The sequence below is a fragment of the Ahaetulla prasina genome, chromosome 7, assembly GCF_028640845.1.
Source record: "Ahaetulla prasina isolate Xishuangbanna chromosome 7, ASM2864084v1, whole genome shotgun sequence".
NCBI lineage: Eukaryota > Metazoa > Chordata > Lepidosauria > Squamata > Colubridae > Ahaetulla > Ahaetulla prasina.
This window is the reverse complement of record NC_080545.1, coordinates 67,736,245-67,748,735: the sequence shown is the minus strand read 5'-3', so window position 1 is coordinate 67,748,735 and position 12,491 is coordinate 67,736,245. Positions and strand designations below refer to the sequence as shown.

At 41.3% G+C, this 12,491-nt stretch overlaps 1 long non-coding RNA gene across 1 annotated transcript; it reads left to right on the top strand.

Annotated features, from left to right (window-relative positions):
• Positions 1-632: 632 nt before the first annotated feature.
• LOC131202238 (uncharacterized) lies at positions 633-7,866 on the top strand. Its single transcript, XR_009156105.1, has 3 exons — positions 633-3,980; positions 6,589-6,679; positions 7,425-7,866. It is a non-coding gene; the product is annotated as an uncharacterized LOC131202238 (long non-coding RNA).
• The last annotated feature ends 4,625 nt before the right edge of the window (positions 7,867-12,491 follow it).

Here is a 12,491-nt window from a genome sequence, read left to right as displayed (position 1 = left end):
CAAAATAATATGTCCAGAGTTTTAATGATCAAACTGATTGCCACATGATTCATCAACATCTAGACGCTGACTGGGTGTTTTTTCCTGATAACAAGACTTGCCTCTTCTATGGCTGTGGCCCCCCTTGTTGGTGTATATCCTGTCCTTGTCCTCAGCTCTAGCTGGAGCGGGAAATTGTAGAGTGACTTCACATTCCTGGAATTTTTGGCAGACAGTCAAGGACCTAACTATAGTTAAGTGGCTTTGCGGGGGACAGCGTGGCACATCACAGCACTAACTAAATGTACCTGGAAAAACAACTTGCCCTTGAGTGACCAGTCACCACTGTATGAGCCATTATTGCCCCCCTCAAAACGAGAATCCAGCTGGAAGGCTATAGAGTTGTCAATGCTGCAAGCAAGTTGTATAAATTGTTCAAAAGAATACTTTTCATATGCAACCAGTCCACAGTGTGTACCTGATTTTTGCTTGTTTTTCAATTGAGGAAATCTATTATTTTCACTTCAAAGTATGAAATTAAGTGCCGAAGAACAATTAAATGTGGCTAGTTTTAGTGAGATTTTGATGTTCAAACCTAGCAAGAGTCATTGCTTTTTTATTATTATTATTGTTACAAAAAAAAAAAAAGAAAATACATTTTCCACCCTTGTGCTATACATAAAAAAAAAAAAGGAAGATTTGGGTCTTCGGATATATCCTCATGATTGCCAAAATCCACGTTCTCGAGGTACAGGTACCGAAGCGTCCAATGTTCCAAGCGCATAGTCCACAAATGGTTTCCAAGTCTTCCAGAAAATATCTTCTTTAGGAGTCATTGCTTTTGTGCTGCCTGATTCTGCATAATGCTAAAAAGAATTACTGTAAATTCAGATGTTTAACATATACATTTATTCATTTATTTAGACTCAACAATTATAGAAACATTTTATCAATTTTTGAGAACAGGTTTGTAAACTATACCTTATACTAAGAAGCTGGATCTACCTATACTTAAATGAGAGAGATTTCCTACTAGCAGTATGAAAATGAGATTATTTGATTCAAAATTGATAGATCTTAAGGGGCTTCTGTAAGACTGAATTCTCAAAGCAACAGGGTTAAATTGACTTTGTATATCATCCACATCATGATCCCTGGCACCAATGACATCAACATTGAAAACACTTTAGAAATGTAAAAAGTATCCAAAAAAACACCTATTCACTTAAGGAAAGTGAATTCTCTAGTTCAGTCTTAGAAGAAACACCCAAAAGCTTGAACTGAGAATTAAAGGGTGAATTTACAGTAAACTCTTAAGGTATTTGGTTTGGTTGTAGGCTCTTTAAACCTAGCCAACTGTGATTCATTCCGTAAACTATGCTTAAACAAACTATCACTTAACACAACATAGAAACCCACATTAAAAATTAACATTGTTCATTAGTCAGAGGCTGAACATGATCTGTGTATAGGCACAGTTTAGAGGCTGACCATGAGGATAAGTAGAATACTTGATTATAATTTCTTTTATTAATAACTTCATTCAATAAAACATTTTAGCTATATTAGTAACAATGGAAAATATCAAAATAGAGCAAAATTTGGAAAGTTAGCAATAATTTTCTTAAAACAGGAATGGAGAGCCTCTGAACCTTCCAATATTAAATGCCAAACGGCATGGCCACTGTTCAGAATTGCAAAGACAGTGAAATGTAAAAAAATCAAAGGTCTACTTGTATATGATTCATAATGCAAACCATTCCTCAATCTATATAATTTGTGCTCATTTCTAAGGGGAAGGTCACAGCATACTGAGACCACCAATATGCCACAGAAGAAATACCGAGGTATAAAGATCTATCTTTCTAGTGAAAGAGGGTTACTAAGAGCCTGCATGGATGGATTTTAGAAATATTCTATATAGGAACATCCATCAGGGGTTGTCTAACAGTATTAACTAGCTAGCATAACAAAGTTGGCATGGGAGATTTAAAAGTAATACTCCATGGGATTGTAAATGTACATGCATTCCATTGTATACTTTCTTAAAACTCTCTTTAGATATGGAAAGAAAAGTAATTGTCTCAACAATTTGACATTGAGGATACAAGTAAAGTGTATATTGATTCCTTTCAGTTTTGAGAATTCAGAAAGGGTTATTTCTATCAAACATTAATTAAATATTAATGATTGCATGGATTTGGGTTTTTTTGATCTATTTAAAATTGCACTGATGCCTGTATTGTTACTTATGAGGGTTTTTAACAATATCATTACCAATAAAATACATAATGCTGATATTTTTCACTCCAAACTAGCTATTGTGAAGAAATGTATTTATAGCAATGCTGATGCATGACTATATATTTATCTGTTACTGTGTTCCTACTTAGCATGCCAAAACCACAGCAAAAATTCTATTTCTTTTCCTATTTTGTTCCAAACTGGTGTTTTATGCCTAGATTATAATGTACTTAATACCCTTTGATAATGATTAAAGAAACCTACAATTTTGGAGGATAACATTTTTGTAATACTGCATTGCGACATAAAATAAACTGGTGTCAAGGGACTTGGATGGTTTAAAGCTGCTGGTAGTTGCTAGGCAACAGCATTCTGTTCACAGGCTGATGGATTGATCAATTTGCTTAGCAATAGTGTTGCAGAGTTAAGAATGTGTTTGATGGAATAGGTGATCATTTATTAGCAGTTAGAACCTTGTTTGTAAATAAACAATTTCAAATATCAGTACTTTGCTTTAGAGAGCATTTCTCTTACATAGGCTGGTATTTCTCAACCTTGAGAAAGCTGCCTCAAGCCTGACTAAAGAATTCTGGGAATTGAAGTCCATGCATCTTCAAGTAGTCCAGGTTGAGAAATAGAATAGGCAATATGGTGGTCCCCACTACAGTCCCCCGCATACATGCCACCAAGAATACTTCATCCCAGTCTGAACTACAGTTTGAATAGGTCAGGAAGATTGACCACAATCTGCTGGGCCATATTAATAAGAGCAGTTTCAGGCCTGTTAAATGTGTGATGTAAAGGTGCTGTGTGCAGCTATAGAAAATGAAGCTGCTTTTCACCATAAACCAAAAGCAAACTGAGAAATCTTTTTGGAATGGACAAATTAAATAATTTAAAAACAGAAGTGATGTTTTCTATGGCTTATTTTGGATCTTCCTCTTTTAGACAAGTCTTGCTTCCTTGCCCTCCTTCTGTGATTTCAGTAACTTTTGGAATGAAAGGCAGTTTCCTGAACTCTTGCTATTTTTAAAATATGTAGAGAACTAGAAAGCGAAAAAGAACTAAATTATGTATTCACCAGTTGCAGGTCTCTGTACTTGCAGAGAGAAGGATATGTAACAAAAAGAAAAAGAAGGATTTTAAATAGTCATGCAGAAAACAGGATTTATAATGAACTGAAAATATGGTTTTAGAAATGTCCACTCAGAAAATGTTCATGATGTTTTAAGAGCACTTCTTAATGGCATACGGCTTTGATGCTGAGTAATTGCTAAATCTCTTATCGTCAAAATGCAATCCAAGATGATGCTGAAAATATATTAAAAAAATCAAACGTCCTGAATTGCAGTAGGGCTCATCAATTTTAAAAAGTGTGGTTACCCTAGATTTTATCCTGTATTAGTTATTTTGGGAAGAAGAAATTTTGTAGTAGTGTTTTTTAACCTTGGCAACTTTAAGATATGTGAACTTCAACTCCCAGAATTCTCCAGCCAACTTGTTGTGTATTGAATTCTGGAAATTAAAATTTATATATCTTGAAATTGCTAAGAAAATTTATTTATCTTGAAATAGGGGAGAGTTCCAGACTGATTTCCTCTCAGGAGAATGAAGCAGATCTAAAGATGGTTCCAACATTTACCCAGTATTTTTGTGTGTGTTTGTGTGTGCAGATATGGAAATTGCAGTTGGGTCCTTTGTCCAAGATGCCAAAAAGTGTGATTTATCCCATTCCTTTTGGATTTTATAATTGAATTGTAAGTCTTCATTGTTTGCTCTACTTTCATAGGCTCTTTTTAATCATCTATATCTGAGAAACAAGAACACTTTTCCAACTCCAGATTAAAAGAATAATGCTTAGGATCACTGCAGACATTTTGTGTCTCAAACAGTGGTGGTATTCTGCTGGTTCTAACAGGCGAACTGGTAGCGGTGGCGGCGGGAAGCTCCGCCCACCCACCCAATCAGACGTCATCACTTTCGCTCTGTGCATGTGCAGAAGGTCTTGCACATGCACTCACATTTGCGAACCAGTAGTGAAGGTAAGTGAATACCACCACTGGTCTCAATGTATATTTGCAATGCTTGCAATACTTTGTTTGGGTTCTATGAAACTGTTTTTCTTGTATGTAGATAATTATCCTATCTCTTTTTTCAGGATTTTCCTTTTCTGTGTGTTTTTCCTATATTATTAGTTTGGTTTTGGGGGTGCTGGGCAGGGGGAATAATGCTGAAATATGCTATTTATTTCCTTTGCATAATCTTACACAATTTTTGATCACTTTATTTAGCCATAATTCTGAAAGAAAATGTCAGAAGATACTCAGGTACATAACTTAGCTGATTTTATCATGCTACTAGAATTGAGGAAGGAAAGAAAAAGGATTCCATGTATAGAAATGGATGAGACTCATGACCGAATTTTAGTTTATCATCTTCAAACATATATAACAGAAAAACAGAGTTGGAAGGGTCCTTGGAAGTCTTGTAGTCCAACTTGCTACTCAAGTGGGAAACCTATATCATTTCAGACAAATGGTTGTCCAATCTCTTCTTAAAAACCTCTATTGTTGGAGCACCCACAACCTCTGGAGGCAATGATTAATGGAGCCTAGCACATATTATAAGCAATTGTGTTCTCTTCACTGATGATGTTAAACTATTTAACACTACCAACAATACAGCTACCCTTCAAAAAGACCTTGACTTTGTGTCGGAATGGTCAAAAACTTGTCAACTCCAAATCTCAACCAACAAATGTTCTTTTTTACACATTGGAAAAAAGAATCTGAACACTAAATACAAGCTCGATGGACACTACCTTATAGATGACCCCCACCCCGTTCAAGACCTTGGAGTTTTCATATCAAATGATCTAAGTGCCAAAGCTCACTGCAACTACATTGCAAAAAAGGCTTTAAGAGTTGTAAACTTAATCCTGCGTAGCTGCTTCTCCAGAAACACTACACAACTAACCAGAGCATGTAAAACATTTGCTAGACCAATTATTGAATACAGCTCGCCTGTCTGGAACCCATACCACATTTCTGACATCAATACAATTGAGTGTGTCCAGAAATACTTTACAAGAAAAGTTCTCCACTCCTCTGATCACAACAAAATACCTTATGCCACCAGACTTGAAATCCTGGGTTTAGAAAATTTAGAACTCTGCCACCTTTGACATGACCTGAGCTTAACTCATAGAATCATCTGTTACAACGTCCTTCCTGTTGAAGACTACTTCAGCTTCAATCACAACAACACACGAGCACACAATAGATTTAAGCTTAATGTGAACCGCTCCAATCTTGATTGCAGAAAATATTACTTCAGAAACAGAGTTGTTAATGTCTGGAATGCACTATCAGACTCTGTGGTCTCTTCCCCAAATCCCCAAAGCTTTAACCAAAAACTATCTACTATTGACCTCACCCCATTCCTAAGAGGTCTGTAAGGGGCGTGCATAAGAGCACCAATGTGCCTACCGTTCCTGTCCCAATGTTCCCTTTGATTGTATCCAATTTCATATAGTTATTACATACTTATGGTTATATATATGCTTAAATATCGTATAGTTATTTCATGCTTATGCTTATATATAATGTTGTGACAAATTAAATAAATAAATAAATAAATAGTTGACTTACCTACAAAGCCTGATTTTTAAACAGAAAGGGAGATGGTAGAAATCAAGAAAAACAACTGACAGTCCCACTTTTTCCTGTATACTATCTTCAAAGGCCTCTGAAAAATTGAACCCAATCTGAGCAGTCAGAATAAATGGGACTTAGTTTTTGTTTCCCCAAAAACCTATTCAATGCAACCTCATTTATTTCAAGGGCAAGGCAGAATTAAGAACATTAAAATGTGTCTTTATAATTCCATCGAGGCTCAATTCTTGGGTTTAAGATCTATAAACATTCTGATTTGTTAGCCATACCCAGGTCTTCATAGATGGAACATTGTTTTTCTACAGCTATTTGATTTTCATTATGTCACCCAATCACATCCACATTTTATAAAACGGAGTTAATGCCGAGAGAAGAGGCAAAAGAAAAGAAGGAACACCACCAATATTTTACTTATGGAAAGTAACAGGAGGCCAGATGATCTTTCTCAATCAATCTATCACTGCCCTGAATACAGATGTGATAGCCGGGCTACAAAAACTTGGACATCCCATTAGATTAGATACTGAAAACTCCAACTCTGCCAGTTAGTGGTTCACCAAACATTTGCAACTCAGCTATGAAAATGTTCTAAAATGTATTCAAGGAAGTCATAACTAACTTAGCTAGGATGCTTATACTGACTACTTTGAATTTTGTGCATTTTTATTGCTTTCCCTTGTTTTCTTTCCAGTGAACCCTCTGAACAAGATGCCCGCCAGGGATATTTTAAATTATCGCCCCTTCTGATTGGTAATAAGGTGCTCCAGCAGCTGCCATTTAAGGTAACTACATCACTCTGTTTAATAGTATAACCAGCCTTTTATTAGGGAGATCCTCCTTTTTCCTCTTCTGTGTTTTTATGTAAACATTTTCTGAAGAAGGAAGAACAACAACAACAATCCACCAACCCCCGAAGCTTATTTGGGGTCTGGGGTTGGTGGGTTGTTTTCCCCCCCCCCTTTTCAGGAAATGTTTACATAAAAACACCGAAGAGGAAAAAGATAGATGATTTCCCTAATAAAACACTTTTGCAATCAAATGATTGAAGTTTTTCAAGTTTTTAGCTACTTTTTTTTATCTCAAAGAGGCAAGATTAATTTAGGTGATGCGGGAAAAGACAATTTCTGTAAGTTGAAAGATATTTGTTAGTGCAGACATAAAGTGAGAGAAATGCTTTTGACTACTGATGTCATGATCAATAGATAGCAATGATATTGTACGAAATCATAGATCAGGATTTCTAAACTCTTCAGCTCATCGATCCCTTCATAAAGCTTCAGGTTTCTCATCAATTGTCAAACATTTCTTTATTATATGAAAATAATTTAATAAATACTATTTTAACCATTATTATTGCTACTACTACTACTAATGAAAACTCAAGGTCATTGCTGACTCCATGAATAGTCCCATCAATATTTTGGGGTTGATGGTGACCACTTTGGGAAAACCTACCATAGACCATATGGTACTGATATGGTACTAAAGATAAGAAAATAAATAAATATTGTTATCTTTTTATTACAGTTTTATGCTATGAACAAGGACACCCATGGGGATCAGAAAAAAATCAAGATGGCAGCTGCAATCGCACAAAGATATACCTCTTTTTTATATAAAAAGTTTTTTATTTTGAACACATTAAAACACAAGACAAACATACAACATTTATAAACATATCACTGTTTCTTATTAGCTATTCAAAGCAGTCCTTTCTTACCATTTATACATATTTTAATTATATCTTATTCTACTTTTATATTATCTATCTTCCTTTATTTCATCTACATTTCATCTACGTTCATCTACATTTTCTTTATTTCATCTACATACAGATTTTACCCTGTTGTTCAATTTTCATTATCTTTCCTATTTTCTAACCATTCATACAATCTACACCAGACCTTATAATATTCTGTATCCTCTGGGGTAAATTAGGTTCTGAGATAGTGACTAATCTAGAGTCACTCATGGAGCTTCAATCATAATTCCTATAGACTCCCTAGACCGGGTGTTTCCTTTTATGGTATGTCTGATTTCTCTGGGTTTCCTCTTTCTTCTGAACTATTTTTTCCTCTTTCTCTGTGTCACTAATGGTTTTCATGATGCTAAAATTAAATATTAGCTAGTACACTTGTGCAATGACAATGTTGCAATCTTCAGTGATTTAATTATTTGCTCTTCTGCAATATATAAAGGCAATAGCACACAGAAAATGCTTGGGCTGAAATTTCCTCTTTCAATTCTGCAATCTCTTCTCGTACTGATTCAGTCCAAAACAAATAGGAACCATCCAGAGTGAGGAGGTGGGACTATGGTGGAGTTTCATAGGAAGAAGAATATTCTGAATGTAGAAGAGAAACAGCAAAGGAAACTCCAACAGGTTCACAATCAGGGAACTTTCTTTGTAAACTTTTTGCCTTTTGGCAATGTCTGATGGCATTCATATTTATTCCTTTTTCTTACCTCCTGGACTTAAGATGTAAGGAAATTAAATTTGGAAAGTTGTTAGAAGAGAAACTTCCATGATAAAGATTCACCATAACAAGAACAAGTATAAAGACAAAAGCAATCTCCCACAAATCAAAACTGATTTCTGATAACTACATGTTATTTTCTTGGCACTTTTCTTTACAGAGGTCATTTGGCATTGGTTTGTCCTAGCCTATAGCAGTTGTTTATGTAACAAACCACAACAATATCAAAAAGACACTATGGGTATGCTAATGTCATTGTGCAAATGCTGCAATTATGCATTGTGTCGTATGGTCTGTGCAAAGGCATAAATCATAGCCGTTGTATGATGATGTCACTAGACACATATCATTTGTCCCATACTTGTCTCCACTGTGGATGCCCATGTTCTACACTTTGGGTTTTTTTCTGGTTTCCCATGTAAATAGCAAACAGGTCTAACCCAATATGGCTTTGTTGAGAGTAGCCAAAGTTAGCTAAATGTTATTCTACAACCTGAGCAAAAACTTCCCCATGCCCTATTGCAGTGCTCTCTGAAAACCCATGACTCTTGCTTAATTACACACAAGGTGGAGAAATTGGTAGAATTTTGGATTATTTCATTTGGTCTGATTATTTTTTTTAACAAGAGCAGTAATTTAAAAAATTGGCTCGTCACTATTCCTATCAATTTAACTAATGCAGCTGAACTGAAAAAAGCTAAGGATATTCCAGAACAGATATATACATGAATTACTATGACTACTAAAAATGTGATAGTTTTCAGTGACTGCTGTTCTGTTTCCCTTCCCCCAATACTCCCAGCAAAGAGTCAGTCAGAGGCCTCCTTTTCTGATTTATTTACATATATATAAATGTCCTGGCCACGTCTACCCACGGGCCTGCCAAGTTTCTGGAGATAACAAGGAAATTACAGATAAGGCCAGAATTACTCACGAATATATTCTTCCCTCCATTGATACAGTTTGCCCGCGCAAATTCATTACTTTGTCCAAGACAAAAAACCAGGAAGTCCCGCCTCCTATTTATAGTCTCTGCAGATGTCACTGCATGACAATTATGACTTGGCTTTGTCCCAATGCTTCCTCTGCTGCGCGCGCCGGTCACGCCTGCGTAGTCTTGCATCACTCCAAAACTGTTCTTGGGGCGTTGCCAAATCAGAAGAAGGCTCCAGGGAATCAGGCTTTGCCGGCCCCTCCTCCTCCCTTTGAGTGGGTGCCAGGGAGGGAAAGGGCTCAAGAGAAGCAGGGCTTGCCAGGTCTTCTCCCTCACTTTCTGAATCATCCGAGTCCAGGAGTCCGGGTCCAGGAACCTGGGTCACAACACTATCCCTCACCGCAGGGCCCTTCCCCCGGGGCTGACGATCGGGATGCGGTTGGGCTGGGTTCTGCTCATGGAAGGCCTGCACCACGTCAGGGGCATGAACGTCGGAGGCATCTACCCAGGAGAAATCAGTCCCGTAAATCAGTCCCTTCCACGCGATTAAATATTGGAAACGACCCTTCAGCCAGCGGGAGTCTCGTACGCTGTGGACTTCGTATTCCTCCGACCCGTCCTCGGCGACAGTGACGGGTGCTGTTGGGCATCGAAGGGGACTCGGTGTGGCCTCAGGAACCAGAAGGGACCGGTGAAAAACGGGGTGGATCCGCATGGATCGTGGCAGGGTCAGTCGGTAGGCTACCGGGTTGATGACTGCCTCGACAAGGAACGGGCCGATGAATCGGTGGTCCAACTTCTTTACCGGGCGGTCGGACGGGAGGTGTTTGGTGGAGAGCCACACCCGGTCTCCAACTGCCAGCGGGGGCGTTGCCCGTCGGGAGCGGTTGGCGGACCGTTTGTAGTCCTCCTTTGCCCGATTCAGCTGCTGACGTACCAACTGTTGGACCGCATGCAATTCCGTCAGAAAGGTCTGCGTTTCAGGAACAGGAGAGTCCGGTGGTGCCAGAGGGAAGAGCCGCGGATGGTACCCCACATTGGCAAAGAACGGGGTCATCTGAGTAGAGGTGTGCTGAGAGTTGTTAAAAGCAAACTCCGCCAGGGACAGGTAATCGGCCCAGTTGTCCTGTTGCTGGTTGATGAAGCAACGGAGATACTGTTCCAGTATACCGATGACCTTCTCTGTACCCCCGTCGATCTCTGGATGGTGCGATGACGACAGACATACCTGCACCTCCAACGCGGCCATCAGGCTCTTCCAGAAGCGAGCTGTGAACTGAACTCCGCAGTCCGAAACCACCCTGTCCGGTAGACCATGGAGGCGGAAGATGTGCTGCAGAAAGAGATGGGCCGTTTTTGTGGCTGTGGGCAGTCCGCGGCATGGGATGAAGTGTGCCATCTTGGTGAGCATGTCCACCACCACCAGCACCGTGGTGAACCCAGAGGACGGTGGCAGGTCCGTCAGGAAGTCCATGGAGATCGCCCCCCAGGGTCTGTCGGGTGTCGGCAAGGGCTGGAGGAGCCCGGGAGGGGCCCCCATGGCGGCCTTGGCTTGCCGGCACGGTATGCAGGATGTCACGTAGGCATGTACATCATGCCGCACTCGGGGCCACCAAAAGGTCCGTGTCACCAGGTGTAGGGTCTTGAAGAACCCAAAATGTCCTGCTGCAGGGTTGTCGTGGCACTGGGTCATGACGAGGCTCGGAGTGGTCCTGTGGACACATATAATCGCCCCCGAAACTTGAGTAAGTCCTCCTCCAAGGTCCAAGGAGACGCGGGGCCCACCTCCGCTCTCCTTTGCTGCGACCAGGCGTCCTGGCGCTGCGCCTCTCGCACCTGGGCCCGCAAGTCCACTGGCTCCCGTGCTGCGGCCAAGGCTTCTGCCGGCAGCACTGTCCGTGGAGGAAGGGGGTCCTTGGCGCAGAGGTACTCTGGCTTGCGGGACAGGGCATCTGCCCTCCGGTTGTGACCGCTGGGAATGTAGGTCACGCGGAAGTTGAACCGGGCAAAAAACAACGACCACCGGATCTGCCGCTGGTTCAACTTCCGAGCTGTGGTGAGGTGCTCGAGATTCCGATGGTCCGTTCGGACCTCCACCTGATGTCGGGCCCCCTCCAGATGGTGTCGCCAAGCCTCGAATGCAGCCTTAATAGCCAGCAACTCTTTTTCCCAGATAGTGTAGTTGCGCTCGGAAGGATTGAGTTTCCGGGAGTAATAAGCGCAGGGAAAAAGTGTGCCTGTAGCAGCACCGCTCCCAGAGCCACATTGGACGCGTCCGTTTCCACCACAAAAGGCCGGAGCGGGTCGGGATGCCTCAGGACGGGTTCCGTGATGAAGGCTTTCTTGAGGGCTGTGAATGCTTCTTGCTGCGGGGGACCCCACCGGAACACAACCTTCTTCCTGAGGAGCTGGGTAAGTGGAGCCGTCAGTGTGGCGAAGCCCGGGATGAAGGTCCGGTAGTAGTTGGCGAAGCCCAGCAGGCGCTGAACATCCTTCACCCGACGAGGGGCTTCCCAGCTACACAAAGCTTCTACTTTACATGGGTCCATGGCTATGCCCTCGGGCGAGATGATATGCCCGAGGAATTCTATGGAAGTCCGGAAGAAGACGCATTTCTCCAGCCGCATTGAGTTGTTGCTCCATAGCGTTGCAGAACCAGACCGATGTGTCGAAGGTGGCTTTCCTGGACCGGGAGTAAATCAGGATGTCGTTCAGGTTGATAACCACGAACCGATCCAACATGTCTCGGAACACGTCGTTCATGAAGTGCTGGAAAAGCGGCGGGGCGTTGGTCAACCCAAATGGCATGACAGTGTATTCGTAGTGTCCGTGTCGGTGCGAATGCCGTCTTCCATTCGTCTCCTTCTCGCATCCGCACCAGGTTGTAGGCCCCGGAGATCGAGCTTGGTGAAGATCGTGGCCTCCGCAACCTCTCCAGTAGCTCCGGATGAGCGGCAGGGGTAGCGATTCCGCACTGTAATGGCCTTTAGCGGCGGTAATCACAGCATAGGCGCAAGTCCCTGTCTTCTTCTTCACGAAGAGGACCGGGGCCGAGAGGGACTTTGAAGGCGGATGAACCCTCGGGCCAGGTTTTTGTCCAGGAAGTCCCTGAGGGCGGCCAACTCGGGCTCCGACATGGAATACAGGCGTCCCACAGGCAGTGGTGCGTTGGGCAGAAGGTCC